The sequence below is a fragment of the Lissotriton vulgaris genome, unplaced genomic scaffold (assembly GCF_964263255.1).
Source record: "Lissotriton vulgaris unplaced genomic scaffold, aLisVul1.2 SCAFFOLD_341, whole genome shotgun sequence".
In the NCBI taxonomy this organism is placed as follows: Eukaryota; Metazoa; Chordata; class Amphibia; order Caudata; family Salamandridae; genus Lissotriton; species Lissotriton vulgaris.
The window spans coordinates 1,546,555-1,562,630 of NW_028243854.1; the positions used below are offsets into that span (position 1 = coordinate 1,546,555).

Consider the following 16,076-nt stretch of genomic DNA (forward strand, 5'->3'; position numbering starts at 1 on the left):
AGGGTGGACAGAGATGTGACCTCCTTGTCTCATACAAGGGATCACCGGGTGGACAGGGTTGTGACTCCCCTCGTCTCATACAAGGGATCACAGGGTGGACAGAGATGTGACCTCCTCGTCTCATACAAGGTATCACAGGGTGGACAGAAATGTGACCTCCTCGTCTCATACAAGGGATCACAGGGTGGACAGGGATGTGACCACGCTCGTCTCATACAAGGGATCACGGGATGGACAGGGATGTGTCTCCCTCGTCTCATACAAGGGATCACAGTGTGGACAGGGGTGTGACCTCCTTGTCTCATGCAAAGGATCACAGGGTGTACAGGGATGTGACCCCCTTGTCTCATACAGGGGATCACGGGGTGGACAGGGATTTGACCCTCTCGTCTTATACAAGGGATCACAGGATGGACAGGGATGTGACCCCACACTCACCCCTTCCCCAGTATCTTTTAAAAAGCCACCCCACGGTGAGGTGTTCGAGGCTGCTGCACGTTGGCTCTTGGCTGCGGTTTGTAAAGCGCCCCCCCTCCCCCCCGCTCTCTCTCTCTGGTAAGTAGTTTTAAATGGCGCCATTAAAAGCTCAGTGAGAAAGGGACATCGGGAAGTTTTCAGGAAATGTGCGTCAAATGGTCTTTTGAAAGCGTCTGGACATTAAAATCGATGAAACCTGAAGAGAATATAAATGCAATTATACATGGGGTTACGTAATCCCATTACGGCACCCTTGGGGGATCCTACCTCAAAGTCTCCGATTCGAGGCATATTTTAATACCCAGCACTAATAATACTTGGGTGGGGGGGTAAGGGCTCCGGGCCACTTATTAGCAGATGTTTGCACCCCGGGACAGCTGTCCAGTGTCACTTTGTGCAGGTCAACATGCCCATGTGCGTGTGGTGCTTCCGTGTCTGTGTCCTAGTGACCAGGGCACAAGTCCTAAAAAAAGAAGTGGGGGGACTCTCCAAGGTAGGCGTGGTCACAGGAAGTGACATCACGACAGGAAGTGACATCACAACAGGAAGTGACATCACAACAGGAAGTGACATCACACGGAAGAACACACAAGGGTACACCATCATACTACTTACATTTTGTAGCCTGGTGTCAATTGTTCAATGCAGGGCTTAATTTGTGCCAGTGCTTAGCGTCGGCACTTAATTGGCAGGGCCGGGTCTAGTGGTACTCTGATTCTACACGCACGAGGCGCACAGTGCATGTAAAATGTTTTAATTTAACTTACAGCACACTTGCTAGTACTAATACTTAATTAACTCCTCAAGTCTCGTGCAGCCGCATCGCATTGTGGTTAGTTTTTCACATCTCAGTTTACCCTTAATTGTTCACAATCACTTGAATAATGAAATATTCTGAGTGGGAGAGCTCTTTGGCAGCACTCTGCCAGGTTTCTCTCTCGTCACACTCATGCTGCTGTGTTAAAGAGCCTCGGTTCTACCGCCCAAAGAATTAGGGTGACCAACTGGCATTGGTGCAAATTCAGGACGGTGAGTGTAAAAATTCAGGACAAAGGGTCAAAATTCAGGACACAAATTCAGGACAGGAGGTCAAAATTTAGGACACAACTTCAGGACAATAGGTACGTTTTACAGACACATCAGAGGTCGCGCAATAGTATATAAGTAAGCCCAGCCATTTCCAAAAGTATTCAACCATTTGCAAACCTATCCATCATGTATCCTTCCATCTATCATTTCACTCATCCATCCCTTCATCCATCCCCTCATCCATTCTTTCACTCATCTCCATTATCCATCCATCCATCTATCCACCCTTTCACCCTATCCATCTGTACACTTATCCATCCACTCTTCATCCCATCCATCCATTCACTCATCCATTCAGCCATTTACCCTTTCACCAATCCAGCCATCCTTTCACTTACTAATCCTTCCACCCATCCACTCTTTTAGTCATCCATCCATCCTCCCTTTCTCTCTCCATCGACCCTTTCACTTAGCCTTCCTTCCATCCATCCATCCACCCACCCATCCATCCATCTACTCATCCACTCATGAATCCATCCATTGCCCCTATCACTCATCCATCTATCATTTCACTCCTTCACACATCTATTCATCCTTTTGTCCATCTACCCTCCCTTTCACTCACTCATCCATCCCCATTAATCCAGCCATCATTTCACTCATCCACCTACCCCCATCATCCACCCACCATCCACCCACCCACTCATCCATCCTTTCACCCACCCACCATCCAATCCACTGATCCATCCTTTCACCCATCCACCATCCACCCACCCACTCATCCATCCATCCTTTCACCCACCCACTCATCATCCATCCATCCATCCATCCTTTCACCCACCCACTCATCATCCATCCATCCATCCTTTCACCCACTTATCCATCCATCCATCCCTTCGCCCACTCTCCATCCATCCATCCTTTTACCCACCCATCCATCCCTTCACCGACTCTCCATCCATCCATCCTTTCACCTACCCATCATCCATCCATCCATCCATCTGTCCTTCCCTTCATCATCCATCCATCCATCCCCTCATCATCCATCCATCCTTCCCCTCATCATCCGTCCATCCTTTTCCCTCATCATCCATACATCCTTTTCCCTCATCATCCATCCATCCTTCCCCTCATCATCCATCCATCCTTTTCCCTCATCATCTATCCATCCATCCATCTGTCCTTCCCCTCATCATCCATCCATCCATCCTTCCCCTCATCATCCATCCATCCTTCCCCTCATCATCCATCCATCCTTTCACCCACCCCCTCATCATCCATCCATCCATCCCCTCATCATCCATCCACCCTTCCCCTCATCATCCATCCTTTCACCCACCCCCTCATCATCCATCCATCCATCCTTCCCCTCATCATCCATCCATCCATCCATCCTTCCCCTCATCATCCATCCTTTCCCGTCATCCATCCTTCCTTTCATCCATCCTTCCCCTCACCCATCCATCCATCCCATCCATTTATCCTGCCCTTCATCCATCCATCCATCCTTCCCCTCCATCCATCCTTCTCCTCATCCATCATCCTTCCCCTCACCCATCCATCCATCCTGCCCCTCATCCATCCATCCTTCATCCTTCCCCTCATCCATCCTTCCTTTCATCCATCCTTCCCCTCACCCACCCATCCATCCATCCCATCCATTTATCCTGCCCTTCATCCATCCATCCTTCCACTCCATCCATCCATCCTTCCCCTCATCCATTTATCCTTCCCCTCATCCATCCATCCTTTCCCTCTGTCCCTCATCCTTCCCCTCATCCATCTTCCCCCTCATCAATCATCCAGCTACCCTTCCACCCATACATCCAGCTATTTACATTTTCTCTCCATCCTTCCCCTCACTCATCAATCCATCTATCCTCTCTCATTATCCATTTATTCAATCTTTCATTCATCCATTCACCCTTTCACTAATTCATCCAGCCATTCACACATCCCTTCACTTACTTACACGCCCACCTTTCCATATTAATTTTGAGCTGAGCCCTTTTGAGAAGAGGCCCATCAAGAACTTCACCCTCGCTGCAGGGGCCGTTCCAGGACTGGGATAGAAGCCACCCAGGGCGGAGACAGGATCCACCACAGGGGGGGACAGGAGCCATCACAGGTGGGGGTGGACTGGAGCCACAACATGGGGGGACAGGTGCCATCACTGAGGGGAGGGCAGGAGCCATCACAGGAGAGGGAACACAGGGGTGGGCATGCAGTATTCTAGTATCATCTTGGGCTCCTCTCCTGCACAAGACAACGAGAAGACAGGCTCTCTGTTCAAAATGCCATCCCCCACTGTGATGTACTGTATTTACAGGAGATACTCCGAGAGAACTGATTGAACTGATTGTCCTCCATACTTTGTTATTCAGTGTGGGTGCGATTGTGCCATTTCTTTATTTTCTTACATTATAGCCTGCATGTTTGAAGAACCGAGGTTTGCTTACAATTTAGTGACAGTAATTAAGCTATGTGAAGAGAACCACGTGGTGCCTGGGTGTAATCTGGGGTGTAATCTGGCCGAGTCTCGGATGTTTGGGGCCCTGGGTAGAAATGGAATGTGTGAGCCCCCCTCTAAATAGCAGATACAAGACGCATTCAGGGCTGTTTGCATGTGAATAGATGTCGCTGCTCCGAAGCTGCCGCCCCTCCCTCTGTCACCTTCGAGCACCTCTTCACAGCTCATCAAGGGCTGGAGGTGTGAGGGTAGCCATCCCGCTGTGCCTCTACAGTGCTGCTGGGGGTCGGAGCTTTCATTCAGCATGGCAGTCGAGAAGGGAGGTGGGGGCAAGCTGTGCCCGTTTAAAATTACGGACAAATGCGGAAATGCTTTATTTACTTTGTGCGCGCCGCGCTCCCGTTTTTTTTTAATGGTGGACGCGGTTTTGATTTAGCAGGGTGGACGGCCTCCACCCTGAAAAACCCTCGGAAATAAGTGGGGGGATGCCGTCCACCCGCGTGGTACCCCGACTCGTGCCCTGCTAGTGACTGTGTCCTTCCATCAATGTTACCGGGCGATCCCCCGTGCCCCCATGTCAGAGTCAGTGGTGCCCCCGCTCCTGTGTCAGTGTCCTAGTGCCAATGCTTGTTACCCCTGACGGTGTTCCATATCTGAACTCTAGTGTCAGGCTGGGGTGCCTCTGACAGTGTCCTAGTCCCTGTGTCATATGTACTGTAGCCCAGGGCCCGATACACACGGGTGAACTTACACTTTTGCGTAACTTTACTACTTCTCGGTATTCACAAAGGTAAGTTACTACTAGTAAAGTTAGACTTTGCTCTAAGTTTACCGTTTGAAACTTACAAAAGTGTAAGTCCACGTTAGTGAATCGGCTCCAGTCACCGAGTGTTGGCTGATGTGTCTCTGTCGTTGCACCAGTGACAGGGTCTGTTTGCCATGGTCCCCGTGTTAGTGTCTCCTGGGTGGTGATCTGCGTCTGTGGCTGTACCCATGTCAGCGTTGGTGCTCCTGTGGCAGTGCAGATGCCCCCTACTCTGGGGCCCGTGTCATTACTGCCCCCCACCCCCACATGCACGTGCATTGGCCTCAGAGCCCCACATGACATCCATGCTTGTTTATAATGCTCAGTCCACCCTGAGTCCAGGAGACCGTGGCGGAGCACCGGGGCTCATGAGAGCGCAAGAGTTGGAGCCAAACTGATGAGGATTTTTGGAGGGCTCGCTTGAAAAAAGTTGTGAAATAATTCAGCAGATTTACAAAATGTTAGTGAAATGAAGCACAGTACCCAAAGTTGCTGTGCTGTGCTGTGCAAAAGTCGTCCAGTGCCATATTTTCTGCTGCTCTCTTCTTGCGCACAGATGGGCAGCCTAGCCCCACGTGCACACAGCCTGCCTAGCCGGCACGCTCGCCTCTCTTCCCTTCCGGGGCACCAAAAGGCTGACTAGCCCGTGTGCACACTTCTCCTCTCTTCCGGGGCACAGACAGCCTGCCTAGCCCGCACGCTCACTTCTCTTCTCTTCCCGGGCACAGACAGGCTGGCTAGCCCGCAGGCTCACCTCTCTTCTCTTCCGGAACACAGACAGGCTCCCTAGCCCCACGCGCACACAGCCTGCCTAGCCGGCACGCTCGCCTCTCTTCCCTTCCGGGGCACCAAAAGGCTGACTAGCCCGTGTGCACACTTCTCCTTTCTTCCGGGGCACAGACAGCCTGCCTAGCCCGCACGCTCACTTCTCTTCTCTTCCCGGGGCACAGACAGGCTGGCTAGCCCGCAGGCTCACCTCTCTTCTCTTCCGGAACACAGACAGGCTCCCTAGCCCCACGCGCACACAGCCTGCCTAGCCCGCACGCTCACCTCTCTTCTCTTCCGGAGCACAGACATAATGGCTAACCCGCATGCTCACCTCTCTTCTTTTCTGGAGCACAGACAGGCTGGCTAGCCCGCAAGCTCACCTCTCCTCTCTCCTGGGGCACCAACGTGCTGGCTAGCCCGCACGTTCACCTCTCTTCTCTTCCGGGGCACAGACAGGCTGGCTAGCCCGCAGGCTCACCTCTCTTCTCTTCCAGGACACAGACAGGCTCCCTAGCCCCACGCGCACACAGCCTGCCTAGCCCGCGCACTCACCTCTCTTTCCTTCCGGGGCACCAACAGGCTGACTAGCCCGTGTGCACACTTCTCCTCTCTTCCGGAGCACAGACAGGCTGACTAACCCGCACGCTCACCTCTCTTCTCTTCCGGAGCACAGACAGAATGGCTAACCCGCATGCTCACCTCTCTTCTTTTCTGGAGCACAGACAGGCTGGCTAGCCCGCAAGCTCACCTCTCCTCTCTCCTGGGGCACCAACGTGCTGGCTAGCCCGCACGTTCACCTCTCTTCTCTTCCGGGGCACAGACAGGCTGGCTAGCCCGCAGGCTCACCTCTCTTCTCTTCCAGGACACAGACAGGCTCCCTAGCCCCACGCGCACACAGCCTGCCTAGCCCGCGCACTCACCTCTCTTTCCTTCCGGGGCACCAACAGGCTGACTAGCCCGTGTGCACACTTCTCCTCTCTTCCGGAGCACAGACAGGCTGGCTAACCCGCACGCCCACCTCTCTTCTCTTCCGGAGCACAGACAGAATGGCTAACCTGCATGCTCACCTCTCTTCTCTTCCGGGGCACAGACAGGCTGGCTAGCCCGCACGCTCACCGCTCTTCTATTCTGGGGCTCAGACAGGCTGGCTAGCCCGCAGGCTCACCTCTCTTCTCTTCCGGGGCACAGACAGGATGGCTAGCCCGCACGCTCACCGCTCTTCTCTTCTGGGGCACAGACAGGCTGGCTAGCCCGCAGGCTCACCTCTCTTCTCTTCCGGGGCACAGACAGGCTGGCTAGCCCGCAAGCTCACCGCTCTTCTCTCCTGGACACAGACAGGCTGGCTAGCCCGCACGCTCACCTCTCTTCTCTTCTGGGACACAGACAGGCTCCCTAGCCCAACGCGCACACAGTCTGCCTAGCCTGCGCGCTCACCTCTCTTACCTTCCGGGACAACAACAGGCTGACTAGCCTGTGTGCACACTTCTCTTCTCTTCCGGTGCACAGACAGGATCCCACGCCCACCTCTCCTCTCTTCCGGGGCACAGACAGGCTGCCTAGCCTGCACCCTCACCTCTCTTCTCTTCCGTGGCAAAGACAGGCTGGCTAGCCCGCACGCTCACCTCTCTTCTCTTTCATGGCACAGACAGGCTGGCTAGCCACACACGCACACCTTCCTCTCTTCCGGGGCACAGACAGGCTCCCTAGCCCCACGCGCACACAGCCTGCCTAGCCCGCCCTGCCTGTTTTTCCCTCCCTTTTGGGGTTGTGGGTTTTTGGGGTTGTGGCTGGTGGCCCTGTCCCCTCCCTTGCTGGGCCTGTTCGGTTCTGGATTGTTGGTTTCCGGTCTTTGTTGGCCTCTCCTTGGTTGGTCGACTTTCGGCTGGTTCTTTTTGGGGGCATCTCTGGCCTGTGGTCTTTGGGTTGGCCTCCTCTGCCTCTGCTGTTCTGGGTTTGGTGGCCATCCTAGTTTGGTTTGCGGCCTCCTTCCCTGGGGTGCTTTAGGCCTCCTTGGGTTTCGGGTCTCTGTCTCCTTCTCTGTCCTTTTCGGTTTGGTTGGGGTCTAGCTCCAGTTCGGCCCCTGGGCTCTTGCTGCGGGTCCTCCTTCTGGGCTGGGTGCTTGGTGGTTGTCTTTGGTGGCCCTGGGGGCGCTGGCTTTTCTTTCCTAGTTCCTGGGCCTCATCTGCCAGGTTTGGTTGGCTTTCTCCTCTGGGCTCTCTAAGGGCCGGGTCGTTTGCTTTGGTGGGGTGGGCAGGTTTCTGGCCTGTGCTTCCCTCCTTCCTTGTTGGTCTGGGTGCTCGTGCCTGCACTCTGTTGGCCGGTTTTGGCTTCTTTTCTTTGGCCTTCTTCGGGCGGTCGCATTTTGCTCTGTGTCTGTGTGGCTGCGGGGTCCTGTGTGCCTTCCTGGTGGTTCTGGGCTGGGCGGCCTTGTCGGTGCGTTCCTTGGCCGTGTCCTTAGGGTCTTGGTTGCCCTATCTCTGGTTTCTCTGTTTGGCGGCCTCCTTGTTGGGGCCCTGGCCTTCTGTTTTTTTCTTGGTTATCTCCGGTCCTTGTTTGGTCCCTGCTGTCCTGTTCTGGGTTGCGGGCCGGTTGCTTCCTGCAGTCCCCACTTCCCTCCTCCTGTGTGCTCCCTAGGGTTGCTGCTTTTGTTGTGGTTTCCGGGGTACGCTGGTGGGTTCGGACGGCCGGTTTTCTGCTTTGGTATTCTCCAATTAGTAATGAATGGGACGAGGACATAAGGAACCTGGGGGTAATGCTCTATTACTTACCGGTAATCTTCATTACTCCGGGTCCCGTTGTCCTCGTCCCATTCATACACCCCTCCCTCCCACCCAGGCGGCTGGCCTTCCTGGGTGGGCTTGGCTTTACAGGCATCCTGGGTAAGTACTGCTTATGTACTCCCAGTGGGAGGGGCAGTGTTAGGGTCCCAGTATTCCTCTTGTCTTTTTTCTATTGGGAGATGGTTATTTCCAATTTGTAATGAAAGGGACGAGGACAACGGGACCCGAAGTAATGAAGATTACCGGTAAGTAATAGAGCATGTCTCTCCATGTGTGATCCTCTGCTCCTGTCCCCAAGCTCTCCCTGACAGCAGCAGATACCTGTCTCCACGTGTGATCCTCTGCACCTGTCCACTAGCTCCCCCTGACAGCAGCTGATACCTCTCTTCACGTGTGATCCTCAGCTCTTGTCCACACACTCTCCCTGACAGCAGCAGACACCTCTCCCCATGTGTGATCCTCTGCACCTGTCCACAAGCTGCCCCTGAGAGCAGCAGACACCTCTCTCCACATCTGATCCTCCTCCCTCTTCACAAGCTCCCCCTGACAGCAGCTGACACGTCTCTTCACGTGTCATCCTCTGCTTCTCTCCACAAGCTCCCCCTGACAGCAGCAGAAACCTGTCTCCACGTCTGATCCTCAGCTCCTCTCCACAAGCTCTCCCTGACAGCAGCAGACACCCCCACCCACGTGCGATCCTCTGCACCTGTCCACTAGCTCCCCCTGACAGCAGCTGACACATCTCTCCACGTGTGATCCTCAGCACCTGTCCACTGGCTCTCCCTGATAGCAGCAGACACCTCCACCCACCTGCGATCCTCTGCACCTGTCCACTAGCTCCCCCTGACAGCAGCAGACACCTCTCTTCACGTGTGATCTCTGCTCCTCCCCTCTCCCTGACAGCAGCAGACATCTCCCCCCACGTGTGATCCTCTGCGTCTGTCCACTGGTTGCGCCTGAGAGCAGCAGACACCTGTCTTCACATCTGATCCTCAGCTCTTGTCCACACGCTCTCTCTGACAGCAGCAAGTCAAGTCAAGAAACTTTATTCGGTTGTTCTTGTTGACAACAATAAAAGCATTTACATTATACATTTATTAACACAATTATTCATTAAAAGAAGAAATCAAGTAAAAATAGAGTCATAAACAAGACAGATCTACATTAGGCATTCTAAATATTTAAAAGAGACCTTAAAAGAAAAAGGAAATAGCAATTCATGTATCAATACTTTTATCCTTCCATACTGTTTCTGAATTTCATTGCCAGTTTTAAAAAACTACATATATACAAGGTGTATTCACTTCTTAGCAGCTGAAGGAAATGTAGTGCAGGACGATATTGTTTTTTCAAGCAGGGTTTTAAATATAACTTCCTCGGTATAACATAATAGGGACAAAAGAACAAAAAGTGTGCCAGGTCTTGCGGAGACTTATCGTCGCAGCCGCAAGCCGGCAACACTTGCCCACGATGAGATCTCCTAGGAACAGCCAACAGTAAATGAAACAGGTTAAACCTGAACCTTGTCAATAAAAAACGGTCATAGCTAGATATTTGCCATGTTAGGTACGGTTCCAAGAGCAATGTACTTTTTATTAGTACATGATTTCGTACACTATCTTTTTTTAATTCACATGACTCCCTATCTTGGTATCTAGAAGCAATAAAAACCTTCTTGACCGCAATAACATCCAATTTAGTAATGGAATCAGGGAATAAGAAAAGTTCAGGACGACCTAAATCAGTGAAGCACTTGTACAAGTACTTTAACCAGGGAACCTTCATCCTGTTATCCCATATAAGTGCTTCTCTTAATATAAGCTGGGTGAGTGGTATGTTGTCATTTAGCCAGCAATTCATCCAGCATAATAAGGGATTTACTGCAATTTTGTCACATACGAAGGGAACCCCCAATTCCTCATGCACAGAGAAGTTTGCCGTACCCCTGGGAACCCTTAGTAATTGTTTTAGAAAGTTATTTTCAACTATCTCTAGGGCTTCCAGAGGAGCATATCCCCTCTCCCTGACAGCAGCAGACATCTCCCCCCACGTGTGATCCTCTGCGTCTGTCCACTAGTTGCCCCTGAGAGCAGCAGACATCTGTCTTCACGTCTGATCCTCAGCTCTTGTCCACACGCTCTCTCTGACAGCAGCAGACACCTGTCTCCATGTGTGATCCTCTACACCTGTCCACAAGCTGCCCCTGAGAGCAGCAGACACCTCTCTCCACGTCCGATCCTCCTCCCTCTTCACAAGCTCCCCCTGACAGCAGCAGACACCTCTCTCCACGTGTGATCCTCAGCTCCTGTCCACTGGCTCTCCCTGATAGCAGCAGACACCTCCATCCACGTGCGATCCTCTGCACCTGTCCACTAGCTCCCCCTGACAGCAGCAGACATCTCTCTTCACGTGTGATCCTCTGCGCCAGCAGACACCTCTCTTCACGACTGATCCTCAGCTCTTGTCCACACGCTCTCTCTGACACCTGTCTCCATGTGTGATCCTCTGCTCCTTTTCACAAGGTCTCCCTGACAGCAGCAGGCACCTGCCTCCACGTGTGATCCTCAACTCCTCTCCACATGTTCTCCCTGACAGCAGCAGACACCTCTCCCCATGTGTGATCCTCTGCACCTGTCCACAAGCTGCCTCTCAGAGCAGCAGACACCTCTTCCCACGTCCGACCCTCCTCCCTCTTCACAGGCTCCCCCTGACAGCAGCTGACACGTCTCTTCACGTGTGATCCTCTGCTCCTGTCTACAAGCTCTCCCTGACAGCAGCAGACAGCTATCTTCACGTCCGATCCTCAGCCCCTCCCCTCTCCCTGACAGCAGCAGACATCTCCCCCCACGTGTGATCCTCTGCGCCTGTCCACTAGTTTCCCCTGAGAGCAGCAGACACCTGTCTCCACGTGTGATCCTCTGCTCCTCTCCACAAGGTCCCCCTGACAGCAGCAGACACCTGTTTCCATGTGTGATCCTCTGCTCCTTTTCACAAGGTCTCCCTGACAGCAGCAGACAGCTGTCTCCACGTGTGATCCTCTGCTCCTCCCCTCTCCATCAGTCCTCCCCGGAGGGGCACCTCTTCCCGCCAGTCCTGCCCGAAGCTGACGATCTAAACTATTATTGGTGACAAAAAAGGACAAATCGCGGCGCGCCCCGACAGAGGGGGGGCGGGGGTCCCTCTACGGCAGGCTGCCTCGCCATCTGGACCAAATGAATTAATTATTTCAGCAAGGAAAAAAAAACATTTTCTCCTCTTTGAAGAGGCAGAATACTTAATCAGGTTTGCCAGACAGTTTTATGGAGCCCTTTAAAAGCTGGGGAGAGGAGCAGAAATAACTCCATTAGCATGAAGTGCACGTGCGCCGAGCACTTCAGATACGAATCACGAATTTCAGCGGTGCCAATTTATTCAGCAGGGACCTTCAGCCGACGCGCCCTTGTGGCCCCGCCCGCCCATCCCCCCCCCTCCCACCACCCAGCCGGAGTCTGCTCTCCCTCTTCACAGCCACGGAGAGGGGTGCGTGCTCTGGTGCACGTGTGCAGGGCGTGAGACCTCAGTGCAGGAGACCCTGGTGAGTGTGCGTGACTGTGACCGAGGGGTACTGTGCTCTGGTGCACGTGTGCAGGGCGTGAGACATTCCTGCAGGACCTCAGTGCAGGAGACCCTGTGTATGTGAGTGTGTGTGCGTGTGTGAGAGTGTGCGTGTGACTGTGAACGAGAATTGATGTGGTCTGGTGAACATGTGCAGGACGTGAGTCCTTCCTGCAGGACCTCAGTGCAGGAGACCCTGTGTATGTGAATGTGTGTGTGAGAGAGTGTGTGTATGAGACTGTGACCGAGGGTGCTGTGCTCTGGTGCACGTGTGCAGGGCGTGAGACATTCCTGCGGGATCTCAGTGCAGGAGACCCTGGTGAGTGTGCGTGACTGTGACCGAGGGGTACTGTGCTCTGGTGCACGTGTGCAGGGCTTGAGACATTCCTGCAGGACCTCAGTGCAGGAGACCCTGTGTATGTGAGTGTGTGTGCGTGTGTGAGAGTGTGCGTGTGACTGTGAACGAGAATTGATGTGGTCTGGTGAACATGTGCAGGACGTGAGTCCTTCCTGCAGGACCTCAGTGCAGGAGACCCTGTGTATGTGAATGTGTGTGTGAGAGAGTGTGTGTATGAGACTGTGACCGAGGGTGCTGTGCTCTGGTGCACGTGTGCAGGGCGTGAGACATTCCTGCGGGATCTCAGTGCAGGAGACCCTGTGTGAGTGTGCGTGACTGTGACCGAGGGGTGCTGTGCTCTGGTGCACGCGTGCAGGGTGTGAGACATTCCTGCAGGACCTCAGTGCAGGAGACCCTGTGTATGTGAGTGTGTGTGTGTGTGTGCACGTGTGTGTGTGAGAGTGTGCGTGACTGTGATTGAGGGGTGCTCTGCTCTGATGCACGTGTGCTGGGCGTGAGACATTCCTGCAGGACCTCAGGGCAGGAGACCCTGTGTATGCAAGTGTGTGCATGGAGCCCTTTAAAAGCTGGGGAGAGGAGCAGAAATAACTCCATTAGCATGAAGTGCACGTGCGCCGAGCACTTCAGATACGAATCACGAATTTCAGCGGTGCCAATTTATTCAGCAGGGACCTTCAGCCGACGCGCCCTTGTGGCCCCGCCCGCCCATCCCCCCCCCTCCCACCACCCAGCCGGAGTCTGCTCTCCCTCTTCACAGCCACGGAGAGGGGTGCGTGCTCTGGTGCACGTGTGCAGGGCGTGAGACCTCAGTGCAGGAGACCCTGGTGAGTGTGCGTGACTGTGACCGAGGGGTACTGTGCTCTGGTGCACGTGTGCAGGGCGTGAGACATTCCTGCAGGACCTCAGTGCAGGAGACCCTGTGTATGTGAGTGTGTGTGCGTGTGTGAGAGTGTGCGTGTGACTGTGAACGAGAATTGATGTGGTCTGGTGAACATGTGCAGGACGTGAGTCCTTCCTGCAGGACCTCAGTGCAGGAGACCCTGTGTATGTGAATGTGTGTGTGAGAGAGTGTGTGTATGAGACTGTGACCGAGGGTGCTGTGCTCTGGTGCACGTGTGCAGGGCGTGAGACATTCCTGCGGGATCTCAGTGCAGGAGACCCTGGTGAGTGTGCGTGACTGTGACCGAGGGGTACTGTGCTCTGGTGCACGTGTGCAGGGCTTGAGACATTCCTGCAGGACCTCAGTGCAGGAGACCCTGTGTATGTGAGTGTGTGTGCGTGTGTGAGAGTGTGCGTGTGACTGTGAACGAGAATTGATGTGGTCTGGTGAACATGTGCAGGACGTGAGTCCTTCCTGCAGGACCTCAGTGCAGGAGACCCTGTGTATGTGAATGTGTGTGTGAGAGAGTGTGTGTATGAGACTGTGACCGAGGGTGCTGTGCTCTGGTGCACGTGTGCAGGGCGTGAGACATTCCTGCGGGATCTCAGTGCAGGAGACCCTGTGTGAGTGTGCGTGACTGTGACCGAGGGGTGCTGTGCTCTGGTGCACGCGTGCAGGGTGTGAGACATTCCTGCAGGACCTCAGTGCAGGAGACCCTGTGTATGTGAGTGTGTGTGTGTGTGTGCACGTGTGTGTGTGAGAGTGTGCGTGACTGTGATTGAGGGGTGCTCTGCTCTGATGCACGTGTGCTGGGCGTGAGACATTCCTGCAGGACCTCAGGGCAGGAGACCCTGTGTATGCAAGTGTGTGCATGTGTGCGTGTGTGTGTAAGAGTGTGCGTGACTGTGACCAAGGGGTGCTGTGCTCTGGTGCACGTGTGCAGGGCATGAGACATTCCTGTAGGAACTCAGTGCAGGAGACCCTGTGTATGTGAGTGTGTGTGGTGAGAGTGTGCGTGTGACTGTGACCGAGGAATGATGTGCTCTGGAGCACGTGTGCAGGGCGTGAGTCATTCCTGCAGATCTCAGTGCAGGAGACTCTGAGTGAATGTGCGCGACTGCGACCAAGGGATGCTGTGCTCTGGTGTAGGTGTGCAGGGTGTGCGTGGTACCTGCAGGGCCGCAGTGCAGGAGACCTTCTGTATGTAAGTTAAATGTTCTGTTTATGTTTTATTCAATAGTATGTCAACTGAATGAGATACAGATACTGGGACCTTGTGTCCCATAGTAATTGATTCTGTCTGTTTTAAAGCAGCTGCTTTTGCAGCAATATTTCAGAGGCAGTTTGGAAGGCCTCTTGCTACCGGATCCAATGTTGAGGACTAATAGGCACATGGTCTATTCTTCTCGCCTTGTTTTTGCATTAGTACAGCCAAAGCACACCCATCTTTAACATGCAGGAATAAAGAAGAGCATTTATCAATCAATCACTGCATTTGTGAAGCGCGCTACTTACCCGCGAGGGTCTCAAGGTGCGGTGGGGGTGTGGGGGGGGGGGGGGGGGGGGTGCTGCTACTGCTTGAAGAGCCAGGTCTTGAGGAGCCTTCTGAAAGTGAGCAGGTCTTTGGGTCAGTCGCAGGTGGTGGGGAGGGAGTTCCAGGTCTTGGCGGCAAGGAACGAGAAGGATCTGCCGCCGGAGGATGTCCATTGGATGCGTGGGACGGCGGCTAGGGCGAGGGCGAGGGCAAGGCTTGCGGAGCGTAGCTGGCGGGTGGGGGTGTGGAAGCTGAGTCTGCTGTTCAGGTAGGGTGGACCAGTGTTGTGGAGTGCTTTGTGTGCGTGGGTGCGGAGCTTGAAGGTGATCCTCTTGTTGACGGGGAGCCAGTGCAAATCTCTGAGGTGGGGGTGATGTGGCTGCGGTTGGGGACGTTGAGGATCAGTCGTGCGGAGGCGTTTTGGATGCGTTGTAATCGTTGCTGGTGTTTGGCCGGGATTCCTGCGTAGAGGGAGTTTCCGTAGTCCAGTCTGCTGCTGACAAGGGATAGGGTCACTGTTCTTCTGGTTTTGGTTGGGATCCACTTGTATATCCTGCGGAGCATGCAGAGGGTGTTCTAGCAGGAGGAGGAGACGGCGTTGACCTATTTAGACATGGAGAGAGAGGAGTCGAGGATGAATCCTAGGTTGCGTGCGTGGTCCGTGGTTGTTGGAGATGTTCCCAGTGTGGTCGGCCACCAGGAGTCGTCTCATGCGGAGGGGTTGGGGCCGAGGATGAGGACTTCCGTCTTGTCTGAGTTTAGCTTCAGGCGGCTGTTCGTCATCCAGTCGGCGACTGCTTTAATTCCCTAATGGAGGTTGGTTTTGGCGGAGTGTGGGTCCTTGGTCAGGGGGAGGATGAGCTGGGTGTCGTCGGTGTAAGATATGATGTTCAGGTCGTGCTGGCGGGCCACTTGTGCGAGGGGGGCCATGTAGACGTTGAACAGGGTTGGGCTGAGGAAAGAGCCCTAGGGTATGCCGCAGATGATTTCAGTGGCATTGGATCGGAAGGGTGGGAGGCGGACTCTCTGGGTTCTGCTGGAGAGGAAGGACGTGGTCCAGTCCAGGGCCTTCTTCTGGATTCCAGCTTCCTGGAGGCGTGTTCTTAGTGTGCGGTGGCAGACGTTGTCGAAGGCGGCTGACCGGTCCAGGAGGATGAGGGCTGATGTTTTGCCGTTGTCTAGTTGGCGCCTGATGTCGTCTGTGGCTGCAATGAGAGCTGTCTCAGTGCTGTGGTTACGTCTGAATCCTGACTGGGATGGGTCTAGGATGTTGTTGTCCTCGAGGTGGCGGGTCAGCTGCATGTTGACGATTTTCTCGATGACCTTCGCCGGGAAGGGGAGCAGGGAGATGGGCCGGAAGTTCTTGAGGTCTTTGGGGTCC

General features: G+C 54.0%; 1 protein-coding gene across 1 annotated transcript in view; it reads left to right on the forward strand.

Moving 5' to 3' along the window:
• The window catches only part of LOC147668220 (neuroligin-3-like), a gene marked incomplete at its 3' end in the record, with an annotated part of 513,603 nt that overhangs the window by 390,393 nt on the left and 107,134 nt on the right, over nucleotides 1-16,076 (forward strand). The window lies entirely within an intron of this gene.